General features: G+C 35.3%; 1 protein-coding gene across 2 annotated transcripts in view; it reads right to left on the reverse strand.

The window, feature by feature from the left end:
* LOC117340002 overlaps positions 1-18751 on the reverse strand; it is a 62492-nt gene that overhangs the window by 34326 nt on the left and 9415 nt on the right. The window contains exon 1 of one of the 2 annotated variants that reach the window (XM_033901746.1): positions 16593-16744. The exons of the other annotated variant lie outside the window; for it this stretch is intronic. The gene's annotated coding sequence lies outside the window, so the exon portion shown is untranslated. Of the gene's footprint in view, positions 1-16592; positions 16745-18751 lie in introns of those variants that run through there. 2 annotated transcript variants of the gene reach the window in all.

An 18751-nucleotide genomic window follows, 5' to 3' on the forward strand; every position in this document is an offset into this window, starting at 1 on the left:
AATACAAAAACATACCAACAAAATATAATTTTCCCCACAGACCTTAGAAAAACTACCAGTACAAGAGGACCAGGTATTCTGGAAGGTAAGAGTCTTTTGCTTATGATAGATGGCACCACCCATGTAAATCTAGATAACATCAAATACAGACTTACTTATGAACTAATGAAATGATACAGAGAAATCGTATGTAAATCAGAGCATTTGTTTATTTTCTGGGTTCATTGCCACATGAACAACCAGGGTCATGTTAAGAGGGGTTTCCTTGTAGTAGTTGGTGTCTACCTCACTGAACAACAACAATACGGGAGGCCCAGTGCATGCCTCTAAAGTATATGTCAGGCCCAAGGACACAACCATGACAGTATAGACTAGCCCGCATTTCAGCTTCCTGAGGAACACAAATCAACACGGGTAGGGAGTGTTGAACCATATCATGCACCTCGGATCTTCACCTGAGATTAAGTGGCCGGGGATCTAACCGACGAAGCTATTGCGGCGGCATGAGATCAGAGCAGGATATATTTATTCCAGTATATGTTTCAATGTGAAGACTCTGGGTTTACAGCAGAATCTTCATATAAAGACCCTGTAATAATGATCACAGCACGACGACTTCATTATTTTTCTGCTATCTTGCATTTTTATCTCGGTCAGGGACACATGATATATTGCATCACTTTCCATCAACCTCTCGAGTAGACAGACATAATTTGCATCTCCACATGATAAGGGAGTTACATAATAATGACAACATGTTATTATTACCTTGTTGGAGACACAAAAGCTACACCTAAATTAATACTGCATACTTTTGCATACCTCCAGTTAAAGCAGCTAATTAAATATAAGGGCTATATAATTATACCATGCGTGCATATGGATGCAAATGAAACATGGATAATTGTCATGGTGACTTAAACCAAAATAAACACAGAGCTAGTATAGGAACAGAAGATTACTCAAGCATGAACACAGTAAACAAGCTGACTCAAATGGCTTGTAATCTAGGTGTTATGTTCTGTCAAGTATCTAGTAAAGTGTTTTAGTTACTTCCCTTTGAGTTCAACATGGGCAGGTAAGGGAGGCAGATTGGTAGGGTCGCAGTATCAGTAGCTTCAAAGAGGGAAACAGAGATGATCTAGCAGTTCCTCTTGGTTCTATCATTTAAGATAAAGTGTCAAAATATATCCAATTCTGCTCATATTCTAACCCCACAATTTCCAATTCCAAACACTATTGAATGTTGATCATTTACTGCCAACTAAAGTTTCTTAAAGAAAACAGCAATATTCAGCAATTTATTGCAGACATTAAATCTAAGCCAACAAAATCTGCTGACATCCTACCAGATTTCTTACCCAAGTTTTAACACTACCACTCTGTAACCCTGGTAAATACTAGCCGCAATATACCGCTCGGCTAGAGAGATCTTCTCTTAAGCTCGATCGGTTCAGCGTAAGACTAGTAAGCTAGAGGTCCCGGGTTCGATCCCTAGCGGAGGCAGTGATTTAAATTTAATTAATCCTGTGCTCTGTTACAACTCTTTTATGTAATGCTGATTAATCTGAGTAAATACAAATGGCACAGAAGACAGCCTAAACTGCCAGTAACCCAGATAATGTTTCTTTAAATACATACAGACATAAGTTATCAAATCTATTTTATGATATGTAATTATAGGCTTTCATATGCAGTTGATGTATGTCTTTGATGTAGTTATACTTTCTAATAATAGCAAACATCTCTGGAATTAAATTGTGCATTAAATTGCCATCACCATTTTAAAAGTGGATTGAAATGATTTTCATCAACAAAGACTATGATCATACTGCAAAAAAAAATTGTAGACATTTGAAGTGCTATAAAAGGAGAGATATAAAGAAATGTTCTAGTTATGGATTTAAAAATTTATCAAAGAAATGTTTTCTGAACAGTAGTGGGCTCATAAAGGATCAATTCTTTTGGTGTTAGACAATATGAATTACTGTGCTGTAAGGAGGTGGGGGTTCTTCCCAAGGGTTATTAAATTGTGCTTCAGATGTAAATCCAAAAAACAAACAACAGCAGTAACACATCAAGATTGCTATCTGAAATTATTTACCTCCACCGAAGGTTATATATCAAGTGACACACAGACAGACATCAAACTTGTAACATGACTCATGCTCAAGGAACTCCTTGTTGTAGAAAACATATTGACAAACAATATTTTTTCTGAGGTGCTGATTTTCTTGCTTCACTCCAGCAATTCAGTGTCAGAAACAGCCGCTGTTGTTGAGATCTAGTTATCAGTGTTTGAAGGTCTGGACTGACAGACATTAATCACAGCTCTCATGGGGTAACTTTTACCAGGGGTAATGATAAATTTTTACCTGTCTGTCCCACTATACAACTGTTTTATAAGAACTACTGGGTCTTCTGACATAAATCCTACTCTATTTATCATATAATTACCCAACAATAAACACATGCGAGGTAATTACCCCATACACCTACATTTATTGCAGTTCAGTAGAAATGGTTATCAGGTCCCTAATATGAGTCAAAGTTAATACAATGGGCCCCTGTGGATATAAGAGGACAAATATTGTATCTTAAAACAAAATGTTTAGTTCCTCGACAGACCCATGTCTAACACAGAAAGAAATGTATTTCAGATTGTATTTCATCTAATATATGATAGAAAAATGATTTTTAATATTTCAGAAATGTAAACGTCATCTCATTTCAGACTCAATATATCATACACTAAGTGATTATAATATTATAACGGTACCTGAATACCCAGTGGAAAATAGTTAAAATTATCAGTTATCATCTCCATAACACAGTAGAAGTTGCTTATATCTGATATCTATAGATCTAGTCAGGAACGAATCGCAGACATTGCACGAAGAGAACATCATTCTGCTGCCAAGTTCACAATCATGTTAAATCTGAGTGTCGTGTATGGGGAAGGGGATTTTTTTAAAAGTGCAAACTTTCTTAAACTACAACCTGTTTTCCTGTGAGTAGCTACAGCTAGCTTCTAGTAGGGCTATGATATATATACATTGGATCTATAACATCAGTGGAATATTTACACTATATTTTAGCAAGCTTGTAAACAATCTATACACCCAGTTTTAGATCCTGATTGTTGAACAGATTTCATTGAGAAACAGTGGCAAAACAAATCATGGGAAACTGTAAATAGTTCAGCTTTATCATATGGAATGTACTGTAATTGTCTCCTATGTGAAATTCCTCAGAATAATTACACAAATACTGAATAAGTCGTGCATGATAATACTTCCAACTGGCAGTTTTTTAACCTGGAGGGTGAAAATTGATTTACCTGTTGACGAGTTGGTGGATTACCTGTGGGAAAGGCTAGGTATGTTTACTGCTTATTCAGCTGTTACTGGCGTTAGGGGAATACAAATAGCAAGATGATGGTGTGCGCAGTGAAAGCTCTCAACAATTACATTAGCATACAGACCATGCCAGAATTGGTCATGAATAAAAAAGGATAGGGACGCAATGAAAGTGTGCAGTGATTTAAGACAAAATTAGATGAAGAAAGAGCTAGCTTGAGGGAGGAAATGGGAGGGAAGACAGCATATGCTCTCTAATAAATCTAAAGGAAACAACTTTGTCTTTAAATACTGTCTAAAATGTAGATAATTATAAATCTAAATGAAACAACTTTGTCTCTTTCAAGTTCCGTCTAATTGTGGGTAATTAGCAGTACAAATCTAAGGGAGATAACTTTGTCTCTTACTGTTGTAAAAAGGTAGATAGTTATAAATCTAAGGGAGATAACTTTGTATCTTACTGTTGTTAAAAAGGTAGATAATCATAAATCTAAGGGAGATAACTTTATCTCTTACTGTTGTTAAAAAGGTAGATAGTTATACATCTAAGGGAGATAACTTTGTCTCTTACTGTTGTCAAAAAGGTAGATAATTATAAATCTAAGGGAGATAACTTTGTCTCTTACTGTTGTCAAAAAGGTAGATAATTATAAATCTAAGGGAGATAACTTTGTCTTTCTGTTGTCAAAAAGGTAGATAGTTATAAATCTAAGGGAGATAACTTTGTCTTTTACTGTTGTCAAAAAGGTAGATAGTTATAAATATAAGGGAGATAACTTTGTCTCTTTCTGTTGTCAAAAAGGTAGATAGTTATAAATCTAAGGGAGATAACTTTGTCTTTTACTATTGTCAAAAAGGTAGATAGTTATAAATCTAAGGGAGATAACTTTGTCTCTTACTGTTATTCAAAAGGTAGATAATTATAAATCTAAGGGATATAACTTTGTCTCTTACTGTTGTCTAAAATGTTTGTATGTAAGGGAGACAACTATGACTCTGAATGCTGTCTAAAGCTAGGGTTATTATATAAATCTCAGGGAGACAGTTTTTTGTCTTTAAATGCTGTCTAAATGATAGAAAGTTATCTATCAAAATGGTCGGCTAAAAATTCAATTTGATTTCGCTCAAATTCTGTATTAAATGCATAGTACATGTACACATACCAAGAAGGTACATATAAAAATATTTACCTTTGACTTTATTTATTATCCCTGCTGAAACAGGCTCTTCCAATTTTCCATCAAATTTCACAGACACAGCGATAATTCTTCTTTACATCAGATATAAGTAGCTACACATCATAGGAACTTTTAACAGCACTAATACACAGGGCGTAAAAGCCATGTTGTTATCTTTTAATTCAAAATCCATCAAAGAGATTTGTAGGAACATTAAAATACATGTAAAAAGTGGCACAACAGGATACAGGAATAGATTTTTATCGGTCTATTAATATATATTATGCTTTTGCTTGCAATATTTGTTTCTGGAACTAATTGGGTGAAATTACTGCTGTATAATGCATTCAACATTTGAAAATGTTGTCACAGTTTGCAAATCAAAGTCGAAAGTGAGTTCACAGAAATAAATCTCCAGACAGGTTTCTGTTTCATCAATGTTTTTTATCTTAAAAATTTCCATAGGACAGCAATATTCCAGTTATAGAAAAATTTTGGATATAGAAAATTTAGTTCTGTGATACTTAATTACGGACAATTTTATGTTATTTCTTAAATCAAAGAATTTCCTTAAGGAATTACTGGGGCCTCGGCAACTTGTTACATCAGTGCAAATATTTGAAATAAAAAAGCGTATTCCTATGATATTCACTTTATCCATAGTAAGCCGCTAGTAAGCCACTAGTGAGCCAGAGGTCCCTACATGGGCACCAATGTCACAGAGCACAAGTACATTATACATGATTAATTAAATTTAAATCACTGCCTCCGATCGAACCCGGACCTCTGGCTAACTAGTCTTAAGCTCAACTGATTGAGCTAAAGAGAAGATCTCTCTAGCTGAGCGGTATATACCAGGGTTACATTTATTTATTTATAAAGCTGAGGGTACAAATTTACAAGGCACAGTTCAAGAAATAGAGGATATCTAACAGTGTCTTCAGTAATACCAAATACATTTCACAAGTGTGGCTAATATTTTCATATTTTTCACAACACACTTCTGAAAGATTTCAAAATATTAGCTACACTAGTACTTGTGAAATATATTTGACATCATTAAATATGCTGTTAAATATTCTATTTATTACATTTTATAGCAAAATATACAAAGGCAGATCAATCTCTCCCAGAATTCTTGTGGTCCCCTGTCAAAGGCTAACAAATATGTACGCAGAATCGTGATTTTATGTATTCTCCCCTGTCAAAGGCTAACAAATTTACGCAGAATCGTGATTTTATGTATTCTCCCCTGTCAAAGGCTAACAAATTTACGCAGAATCGTGATTTTATGTATTCTATCTTGCATTATGACGTCATATATAGCATGACATAGAGAGCTATATGCAAATCTTAATTTTCTCCATCTTCATTTGAAAGCAGTGTTCTGATTGGTCAAATCAGAAAACACTTTTATAGAATGAATAAAAATGTAATAAATAGCTAGTATTTTTTCCAAATTGCTAAGCACAATGAGCTAGGACATTTATTAGGTCATTACAAAGTATATCCATATGATCAAATTACAGGAGTAAACTGCAGGCCATTTTAATGGACAATTTATATAACAAGACAAAGTGAAATGTTCAAAATTCCACATTTATTGGATACAAAATCAATATCTACTTGGTGTTGTTTTAGAAATATGCATTGCATATGTGCATATTGTATTTATACACGACCAGTTTATTCCTTAGAGAATCAGCTATCCTATGGAACGTTTCATCTGTAGCATTCACAAATGCTGCAACTCGATAAATTCTTGCATATGGGCTAGCTCATGTCATAGTTCAAACTGAATTCAGACTTGGGCTGCATGTATGTACTCGTGGAAAGCATACAACATTTGTGAACATCCAAGATAATGATGCATGAAATTGAATCAAGCAAGTACCCGGGTATATTTATTAATCACAATAAAGAATTGTACATAGGTCTTTATTAAACAAACATTTCTTTGGTATTCATATGCGTGCTAATCATATCCATGTGTATCAATCACAATATTGGAAAAATATTCATATTTTCTGCATTTTTCATAATGGATCACTAATTTTCAAATGCACCAATTTCAATCCCTTTCTTTTAAAAAAACCTCTTAGACCAGAAAAATGTTTACTTTATCAATATATTTATCAAATTGAAAAAGTACAAAAGAAGCTAGCATGTTTTGAAAAAAACTGATTCATAAAGAAATTGTGTACAAAATATAATGCTAATTCTAGAAAACAAATATTGGAGACAACTCTGAACCAAATGGCATGACTCCATTATGCAATGCATCATATACCCTTAAATTTAGAGTTTGCAGAACTTCATTATATTATGACTTCAGAACAATATCGTTCAAGCAGACAGGAAACTTTCAGACTTACTAAAGGCTCTGTGCAGAAATCATGACACATTTTCATGGGATCTCAGTAACTTAATATAGTTCAAGTCAGGCCATATTCACACGAATGTTAGACTTGTTCACTTATACTAAAACCAGGTGATTTTATATTTGTTTAAGGTTTGATCATGTACAGTCATCTTATATGAGTGTGAAATAAATTAAAATCTCACTTCAACAGTCTGCAGAATGTACAGAAGTTTTCACATTCTCTAAGAATGATGCTAATAAAAGCTAAATATAGAAATTTCTAACACATAAATCTTTCAAAAAGATTAAAAACTGAATATTTGCATTTTGTTAAGCTTATATCAACTGAACCCAAAATACATTTTAAGAAAACATACCTCAGTCAGCAAGCCAACCAGGATAAATTAAAAAGCGAACAAGAGGCCCATGGGGCCTGTATTGCTCACCTGGTTGGATTAGACCAAATGTCAAAATAATGTTCATATTCAATTTGTTTTATTTGTAAATCTCTAACAATGCTATATATGGTTATAGTGTGGGAATCCTAACTGCTTTAAAGATTAATGAAGTCCAGACTCTCTAAGGTCTGAAAAACCTCAAGAATTGTTTTTAGAACGTGCATTCATAACTTTATGACTAGTAGCGATTTAAAGGAATTACCTCTATTTCCCCTATTGGGCCCGCCCCTTTGGCCCCATTGGGGTCAGAGTCACCATTTATGCAAAATCTGTTCCCCTTAGCTTCCCCCAAGGATGTTTATGACCAAATTGGGTTCAAATCCATTCATAACTGTATGACTAGTAGCGATTTAAAGGAATTACCTCTATTTCCCCTATTGGGCCCCGCCCCTTTGGGGTCAGAGCCACCATTTATGCAAAATCTGTTCCCCTTCCCCCAAGGATGTTTATGACCAAATTGGGTTCAAATCCATTCATAACTGTATGACAAGTAGCGATTTAAAGGAATTACCTCTATTTCCCCTATTGGGCCCCGCCCCTTTGGGGTCAGAGCCACCATTTATGCAAAATCTGTTCCCCTTCCCCCAAGGATGTTTCTGACCAAATTGGGTTCAAATCCATTCATAACTGTATGACTAGTAGCGATTTAAAGGAATTACCTCTATTTCCTCTATTGGGCCCCGCCCCTTTGGGGTCAGAGCCACCATTTATGCAAAATCTGTTCCCCTTCCCCCAAGGATGTTTATGACCAAATTGGGTTCAAATCCATTCATAACTGTATGACTAGTAGTGATTTAAAGGAATTACCTCTATTTCCCCTATTGGGCCCCGCCCCTTTGGGGTCAGAGCCACCATTTATGCAAAATCTGTTCCCCTTCCCTCAAGGATGTTTCTGACCAAATTGGGTTCAAATCCATTCATAACTGTATGACTAGTAGTGATTTAAAGGAATTACCTCTATTTCCCCTATTGGGCCCCGCCCCTTTGGGGTCAGAGCCACCATTTATGCAAAATCTGTTCCCCTTCCCTCAAGGATGTTTCTGACCAAATTGGGTTCAAATCCATTCATAACTGTATGACTAGTAGTGATTTAAAGGAATTACCTCTATTTCCCCTATTGGGCCCCACCCCTTTGGGGTCAGAGCCACCATTTATGCAAAATCTGTTCCCCTTCCCCCAAGGATGTTTCTGACCAAATTGGGTTCAAATCCATTCATAACTTGATGACTAGTAGCGATTTACAGGAATTACCTCTATTTCCTCTATTGGGCCCCGCCCCTTTGGGGTCAGAGCCACCATTTATGCAAAATCTGTTCCCCTTCCCTCAAGGATGTTTCTGACCAAATTGGGTTTAAATCCATTCATAACTTAATGACTAGTAGCGATTCAAATGAATTACCTCTATTTCCCCTATTGGGCCCCGCCCCTTTGGCCCCTCGGGGGTCAGAGTCACCATTTATGCAAAATCTGTTCTCCTTCACCCAAGGATGTTTCTGACCAAATAGGGTTCAAATCCATTCATAACTTTATGACTAGTAGCGATTTAAAGGAATAACTCTATTTCCCCTTTTGGGCCCCGCCCCTTTGGCCCCTTTGGGGTCAGAGCCACCATTTATGCAAAATTTGTTCCCCTTCCCCCAAGGATGTTTCTGACCAAATTGGGTTCAAATCCATTCATAACTTTACAACTAGTAGCGATTTAAAGGAATAACTCTATTTCCCCTATTGGGCCCCGCCCCTTTGGCCCCTTGGGGGTCAGAGTCACCATTTATGCAAAATCTGTTCTCCTTCCCCCAAGGATGTTTCTGACCAAATAGGGTTCAAATCCATTCATAACGTTATGACTAGTAGCGATTTAAAGGAATAACTCTTATTTCCCCTATTGGGCCCCGCCCCTTTGGCCCCTCGGGGGTCAGAGCCACCATTTATGCAAAATCTGTTCCCCTTTCCTCAAGGATGTTTCTGACCAAATTAAGTTCAAATTTATTCATAACTTTATGACTAGTAGCGATTTAAAAGAATTGCCTCAATTTCCCCTATTGGGCCCCGCCCCTCAGGCCCCTCTGGGGTCAGAGCCACTATTTATGCAAAATCTGTTCCCCTTCCCCCAAGGATGTTTCTGACCAAATTGGGTTCAAATCCATTCATAACTTTATGACTAGTAGCGATTTAAAGGAAGAACTATATTTCCCCTATTGGGCCCCGCCCCTTTGGCCCCTTTGGGGTCAGAGCCACCATTTATGCAAAATCTGTTCCCCTCCCCTCAAGGATATTTCTGACCAAATTAAGTTCAAATTTATTCATAACTTTATGACTAGTAGCGATTTAAAGGAATTGCCTCAATTTCCCCTATTGGGCCCCGCCCCTCAGGCCCCTCTGGGGTCAGAGTCACCATTTATGCAAAATCTGTTCCCCTTCCCCCAAGGATGTTTCTGACCAAATTGGGTTCAAATCCATTCATAACTTTATGACTAGTAGTGATTTAAAGGAATAACTCTATTTCCCCTATTGGGCACCGCCCCTTTGGCCCCTTTGGGGTCAGAGCCACCATTTATGCAAAATCTGTTCCCCTTCCCTCAAGGATGTTTCTGACCAAATTAAGTTCAAATTTATTCATAACTTTATGACTAGTAGCGATTTAAAGGAATTGCCTCTATTTCCCCTATTGGGCCCCGCCCCTCAGGCCCCTCTGGGGTCAGAGCCACCATTTATGCAAAATCTGTTCCCCTTCCCCCAAGGATGTTTCTGACCAAATTGGGTTCAAATCCATTCATAACTTTATGACTTGTAGCGATTTAAAAGAATTACCTCTATTTCCCCTATTGGGCCCCGCCTCTTTGGCCCCTTCGGGGTCAGAGTCACCATTTATGCAAAATCTGTTCCCCTTCTGCCAAGAATGTTTCTGGCCAAATTTGGTCAAAATCCAATAAGAACTTTTTGACTAGTAGCGATTTGAAGCAAATGTTGACGGACGGACGGACGACGGACGACGGATGCTGCGCCATGACATAAGCTCACCGGACCTTCGGTCCAGGTGAGCTAAAAAACTGATTCATAAAGAAATTGTGTACAAAATATAATGCTAATTCTAGAAAACAAATATTGGAGACAACTCTGAACCAAATGACATGACTCCATTATGCAATGCATCATATACCCTTAAATTTAGAGTTTGCAGAACTTCATTATATTATGTCTACAGAACAATATCGTTCAAGCAGACAGGAAACTTTTAGACTTACTAAAGGCTCTGTGCAGAAATCATGACACATTTTCATGGGATCTCAGTAACTTAATATAGTTCAAGTCAGGCCATATTCACACGAATGTTAGACTTGTTCACTTATACTAAAACCAGGTGATTTTATATTTGTTTAAGGTTTGATCATGTACAGTCATCTTATATGAGTGTGAAATAAATTAAAATCTCACTTCAACAGTCTGCAGAATGTACAGAAGTTTTCACATTCTCTAAGAATGATGCTAATAAAAGCTAAATATAGAAATTTCTAACACATAAATCTATTCAAAAAGATTAAAAACTGAATATTTGCATTTTGTTAAGCTTATATCAACTGAACCCAAAATACATTTTAAGAAAACATACCTCAGTCAGCAAGCCAACCAGGATAAATTAAAAAGCGTAGGAGTCCCGGATCAAGATATATGTGTCACAAAACCAACAAAACACAAGTACATTTAGATATTCAAGACACACCCTGTACAACAAATCAGAAACATGCTGTGATTTTTAAACATCAGGATACAAATCTGTGTAGGTTAATTCTATAGATAACTCAAGTAGTGAAATTTTTACTCTTTGTTGAAAATTTCATGTTGTCCCTGGAATAAAATATAAGTAAACAACTTTAGAGACATTCTGAAATTCATAAATATTGTAATGACTTGACAAAATACACTAATCTTAAAACAAGTGTAGGCGTGGGGGAGGGGGAGGGGGAGGGGTTGGAGGCAGGAGACATCCCAGTGATTATTGTAAAACCCATTTCAATGTCATTTCAATCTCGAGAGGAATTTACACACACAATCAGCATTCATTGAAGATTTTTTTTCAGTTATAGCAGCATTTTTAGGCTCTCAAATTGAAAAGAATATTACATGTCACTTATGGAAATATCTAATTAGCCTGTCTCATTAGTTCTAGGTTTTTTAGTGTCTACCATCACGCAATATTAGGTTATTCTAAATTAGCTATTAGAACAGATAGGAACACTTCTTGGCTAAGTCTGACAAATAAGATCATGAACTAATTTAAAACCCAATAAAAAAAATTCAAATATCAATGGTGTTTCACTTTTTTCACAGGTCTTTATCAAAAGTTAATTTCACAAAAGTTTCATTTTCACCAGATATTGATGTCATGACCAACACGTAACAACATATTTGGTATATAAGATGAGATATATATCAACTACTTACTAACTCCCAATGCAGCATATTACCTTGCTGCAATATTCCAATTACTTTTTCGCAATAGCAAATGCGTTGTCATTTTCCTGTCACATCTATCGACATAAAAAGGTTGATGAAAAGACTGATAAAAGATACATGCACATGGATTTTCCGCACTCTAATCATTATGTTAAATTATGATTGTGCTAATTACACTTCCTATATTGTATTCTGCATCAAGCAAGGGTCTGCTAATTCATCAATCCACTAATGTTTTAACAAATATATGCTTTGTTTAAAGAACATTCATAAGGTCTTAACAGCATTTCTGGATCATAGCATTAACATAATTATAAGTAAGTGATATTTATAATCCCGAGGCTGAGATTTAGAAATGAAGGCAAACGTTTGTCTAATTTACTGCAGCATTACATAGTATATAATCCAAAACTGACAGAAGATGGTCTTTTCTGAAATCTTCAATAAGATCTTATCATCATGTCTATGTTATTGAAAACATTATGATCACACGGGCCAGTTTCGTCAATATTACTAAGCATAAGGTAGTCCCTTAACTTCAAAATGTCCATAGGAAAGCAATACAGCGAGTCAACATAAAAACAAGAAAGATATCAAAAGCAACAGCAAAAATAAGGCACCGCGAGGGTTACGTTTTATAGGGGTTAACTACAGTATATAATGACTAAAAGGATATAGAAAATATCAGAAATTATAGATATGATTATTACAATTGTTTTTCTGTTCCGCTGTATTACGATTGTTTTTCTGTTCCGCTGTAGGGGCAGCAGTGGTCAAGTGGTTAAGGTGTCCTGACACTTAATCAATAGCACTCCACCCCTGAGTTGCCAGTTCCAAACCCACTTGGGGCAGTTGCCTGGTAGGTACTGACCATAGGTCAGTGGCTTTTCTCCAGGTACTCAAGCTTTTCTCCACCTCCAAAATAAGGCATGAAATGAACCTGGCTGTTAATAGGACGTTAAACAAAATAAACCAAACCAAACCAAACCGTTCCATTGTGGATGAAGGGATGCATATGGACCTTAACAAATCCAAACATCCCTACGTAAATCTCATGTGGAGGCCAGACATCCCAGTTTTACTGCTGTATCAAAATCTGTCGTGGCTCAGTGGTTAATGTTTCTATTAATAGCCTTTCATCCTATTTGAATAATCTCATATGTTGTGCTCCAATAAAACTGCAGACTAGTATTATTGAAATCAATAATTGTCCTTAAGTCCAGGTTGTGGTGACACTCCATCCATCTGTCAGTTGAATCGCGATGACCACTCCAGCAACCTCATGTATTATTCAGCAATAACAATCAGCAGACGAGATATATGCGTTTCAGCAATACTTGATCACAATTGAAACAAGGTACAATACCTTTATCCACTTCTGAAGATTTAAATGAATCTTAGAAAATGAAAACCAGAAAAGCTTTTGAATGAAAAAGGAAGCCATATTCTACAATTATCACCCTCCAAAGGTGGATAAATAACTGACTGCATCCGAAGGAAAGTCTATTGTGTTCTGCCTATATATTGTGTATAAGACTTTCAGTCCAAACATCTTATATAAGAGTGATTATTATTAGGATGCTGTAATTTTTTTTTAAATTTATTGGGTGTTAATTAGATATTTTTTATACCAAGGGTGCTATTTTGTACATTTTTGTAAGAAGTAGTGTATAAATATATGCACGGTCATCAATAGTATTATGTTTAATAGTCTTCAAAAATCCTCAAATGAGTCCAAGTAAATGCTTTTAAAAAGCATGTCATACTGATCATGTCAGACTGCAGAACCAGCAGGATATCTATATTTCCGTATAACACTTGTAGATGTGTGCCATAGCATGCATGACCAGATCTTAATTACAGAAACAGACAATTGCTTTTCAACAACCTAGAATTGCAGTAGTGACCTCTCTCTTCCCCTGGGTATAGTTAATGCCTGACAGATGGTCTGTACATTTCTGGTTTCTGCTAGCTGGCCTACCTTCTGTATGTAATCTAGCTTATAGTTTCTCTCAAACCATCAGTTAATTCTGGAATGGGGTGGTAAATTTCTGTAACATTTGAAGTAAAAAAATTGACATCAGGTGTAAAAGCATAGTTACAATAGTAGATAGGTTAGTTTTATGTTGTCCATTCTGTATCTACACATGATGGGTAATATATATGGTGCTATGTAGGATATTAACTGGTGTGGCTCGCTGTGACCCTTTGTGTACACTGGTAGATAAAAAATGTGGTAGGTATTGTCTACTGGTGATGAGGTGTCCAATACACACATTCCTTTGTAATGACCTCACAACATAACACATCTGATACAGTAACCAAGGGTCCTTCTTCATACCGATATACTGTAAAACCGCAATAAAAACCAAGGATCATTTATAAAAGCCTTGGTATTATACAATTCTTCTAATTAATATTTACAGTAAAAACCTCCATTTAATACTCCATTGTATGGCACTGCCACTATATAACCCTACCAATTCAGTTGGGAGTTCACCAGCTTATGAACTGCCAACTGAAATTTGAATTTGAAAATTTCCAAAAAAAATCGCACGACAAATAAAAAATCGCAGATGGTAAATATAAGCATTGAACGGCTTTCAGTTGGCATTCATAGTCAATATGAATGCCAACTGAAAGCCGTTCAATGCTTAAATGAATTCGTATGCAGCAAAAACTTTTTTAAGATACAATAATACCTCAATATTTAATCCTAAACATTTAAACTTTCCATGGCATCATTTGACCTCTTCAATGTTGCCTTTGTCCGGGATCCTTTGACATCTATTTCAGACCTGTAACCTCTAATGGTGACCCCTGCATGACCTTGTCAGATCTAACTTTGATGACCACATGCTGACCTATGACCTTCGATCTGTGACCTTGCAGGACTCCATGCTGATCCTGTAGGTAAAACCATGTAACATGCAACACATGCCCCCAAAGTAACCCAGGCTTATCATGATTTACAAGGGAGAAAGGAGATTATAGGGTTCAGCACTCTCACAGGAACGTGGATTCTTCTTTATATCTGAACACAACAGATAATCTCATTAAAGGGTGAATGTTTCTTGTACAAGGAACTTTGTAGGATGAATTCAGGAAGGTTGTTACCACAGAGGATAAAATGTGATATAATATCACTTTCTTAAGATGGAAAAAATCAAAATATTTCACAAATCAGATTACAATTGATTACAAGGGTTCAAAACTGTAAAATGAACTAGCTGTTTTCCTTACTTCCTTTGTTGCTGACTGTTTTCCCTTCTTACCTTCCCCATCAGTTGGTGGAAAGCCCTAATAATAATCAAAATACCCCGGTAATAGAGATATATATAAAATTGATATAAAAAGCATTGGAATGTTTTTTTTTCAATTTCAAAATGGCATATATGTTTTGTAATTTTGCAATATAAAAAAATTTAACCCACTCTCCACAACTTGCAAGTCACTTGGAAAGTTAAATTTACAGACTCTTCAGTCAAGTAGCACTTTAGTATCATAATAATATATACACGTAATACACTTGTTCTTATATTAGTACATTTAATCATAATTACAAGTTCCCTATATAATTATTACAGGTATAATACTTTCCAGGCATACTAAAATGGAGGTACAGAATACCAAGGTATATATATCAAATCAATAAACCCACATAGATAACATTGTATAAACACAACTGGACCCAATATAATAGACTGGCCACCGTACCCTAACTGGACCCAATATAATAGACTGGCCACCGTACCCTAACTGGACCCAATATAATAGACTGGCCACCATACCCAAGTTTTTTTTGTTATGAATTGCCAAGCTAAATTCTAATACTAGATTATCTGCCCCTAGTTTGTAATTTAGGATCAGACATATCCTTGGGACCAAAATCATGAAGCTCAATTTTATCTATAAATTTAATATTCTAGAGACAGCTAGGGGGTCAGTCTACCAATATACTGTTAACAATTTCTTACATCTTACGGGTAAACTGTGAACACAACAGGGCATCTCACCAGTCTGAACATCACTACAGCTGTCCGATAACTATAACACGTACCTACATACTAGACAAGCCCCTGTCTCTAGAATATTGATGAATTACAAATATAAACTGTATAAACAAGTCATGTAATTTTGATATAATACAAATATCTTTGATTCTAAGTTTCAAGAAAGGGGGGAGATGAGATGCTGTATCAAAAGGGGGAAAAAATAAAAAAAAATTGGGGAGCTAGATCACTACAAAATAACCTTTAGTTTCCATGTACTAGTTCCTGTATAGTAAAGTCTAATGCTACATGTATATTTTTATGTATGTCTATAATGTTATTTCCCACTTTTTCAACCTTGTAAGAACAAACTGAAATTCTGGAAATGCATATACCGTATTTTATCCTCAAATTAAAGCCAAGGGAACCATCACAAACCCTGATGGGCCTACTGCAGGACAATGAAAAAGCTATTGTTTGGATTTCATTGAACTGCAACAGATAAAGGTGCTTGTACGTCCCACCTCAGAATTAATACATCAAAACTGATTTTCTGAAAAACTTACCACTTCTAATATATCTACAATATCTGTAAACAACATGGGAACAGCAGCTGTAAACTATTTTAACCACATCAGTGCAGTATTCAGCAGCATTACATATGATATAATTAGATTTTAAATATAATAAATGCACATGTACATAACTATATGCATGTTTCAATTTGTTTGGAAGACAGGTTCAAACAAATAGTAAATAATATTATCATGAAACTTGATTATATAACTTACCTTTTAATTAAAAAGTGTACAGGTAATTTTTAATCCTTCGAAACTAAAATATCAAAATCACAGATGCAGCATGTTAGGATTAGTTAAAGTATCCTCTAAATTAACCTTTTACAGAGAGGGTCAGAACAAACAAGATCCACGAGGAGAAGTTCCGTTGTTACACATACACTCAACCATTCCTCCGATTTCCAACACTCAGGAATTTATACAGTAATGGGATGACTCAAACACCCAGTACACACACTGGCGTAAGATCCCAGATACAGACAGGGTTTGTTGTAAATTAGCCAAATATAGATAGTGCTACTATGCCTCTACATGATGTGCGTGTGTGCGTGCATGGTGAGAAAGTACACAAGGTTATCGAGTGATTGCGTTAAAAGGATCAACAAGGCAAATTTTGAAATTCACTTAAATTTTATGAAGATTGTAACTGAAAATCAAAATCTGCTAAACAAGCAATTTTTCACAACTAATATTGTAAATCAAAATGGTGTAAACAAACGTTGCTAAATCAAGATATCCTTTAAGCAGTATATATCCAAGTTGCCAGTTAAAACGTTTTAATGATCTGTAATTTTGGGATTGGTCAAGAGCTTTGGGAAGCAATTAATTCAAGTCACTGACAACAAAGAAGTTTTTACTTCCCAAAAGCTATAACCTAAAACTAATTACTAAGTTTCACTCGTTACTAATAAAAAATCACAAGTTTACTGTGATATGGGGATGCATTTATATGATATTGAGGGTTGAATTTGAAAATATGAAATTGGATAACTATCAATAGAATATACTCATATATATTCATAAATATTTTAAAGACTTACTAATTGACCGCCAGTGACCTTAAAAAATGTTGCCTCAGAGGATATTAATAATACCCAGGAAATTTACAGTGAATTTTTAGACTGACTTTTGCACACACAGGTGGAGTTTCCTCTGCACAATGAAATCTACAGATGTGTGAACTTAAGTTACAGTTTGGAAATGTTTTCTACCTAACCAATCATAGAGTAACAGTTACATTTCATAATCTGAAACTGCATCTTAATTGAAACAATTTCAATTCAAAATACAATTAATTTCAAATTGATTTTGCATTGAGGCCTGAAGATCTGCCTCTGGCAATCACAAATGTACATGTATATTGATACACTGCTGTACATAATGGATGAGGAAAGAAAACATTTGTTTTAATCATTCAAATTGAAGATAACTATTAATGCACACAAAGTAAATGCATGCCTGTAAGTTTATACCCATAGTTTAAATATGATAAGCCCTACACGACAATACTGAAAGTTAATAATATATGTAAGTGTTTACTTTAAATCAATAGTTTGCCAGACTGTTTACTGCTGACAAAAATAAGAATACAGAAAATGTGCTTAAGTCAAATAACATTTTGGGGATCTAGTAAAATACCTTCCTAAGATATACTTTTGCAAACATTTAGAAAATTCAATTCATAATCAAAAATCAAAAACATGTTTTAACACATTCCAGTTTGAGCGTATCATCAAATTAAAAGATTAATGGAATGATGATTGGTGTACTAACAATGCTTGTCATATTCAGAAACTACAATTAGCATAGAGCAGGGGTATGTAGTTTCGCACAGTACATAAATTCGCACACCTGACGATTTTTGGCATTTTTTCTCCAAGTGGTCGAGGACTGTGCTTTTTTGTTAATATGTTGACTAATGCCAAACTTTTGTGGAACTTTTGTTGTTTTAAATACCTCTTTTCAGATTAAGTTCGTTTTGATAACAAAATTTAACTTATACGACTCTCTGCCGATAAAATGAATATCGGATGATTAAATATTTTATTTAGAATAATCCCAGTTGTTGATTAATGCGATGTGAATATACAAATATTTAAGGAAAATATCATTTGATCAGATCATACCAGGCAGATGACATGTTATTGTCTTAAACCTCAAAATCTTAAATATTTAAAGCCCCCTCCCTCAGTGTAAAATGTAAGTATTAACGTTTAATGGGAATTAAAGGGCTTATTTATGAACCAGATTTTACTGTCTTAAAATTAATGATTCTGAAAAAATGAAGGCGGCTTATTATTGGGCTTGTGTGTGGATAAGTATAGTAAGCTTCCATACTGTAACTATAGCGACCAAGTTCTCTTTCAATATCC

Source organism: Pecten maximus, chromosome 12, assembly GCF_902652985.1.
Source record: "Pecten maximus chromosome 12, xPecMax1.1, whole genome shotgun sequence".
NCBI lineage: Eukaryota > Metazoa > Mollusca > Bivalvia > Pectinida > Pectinidae > Pecten > Pecten maximus.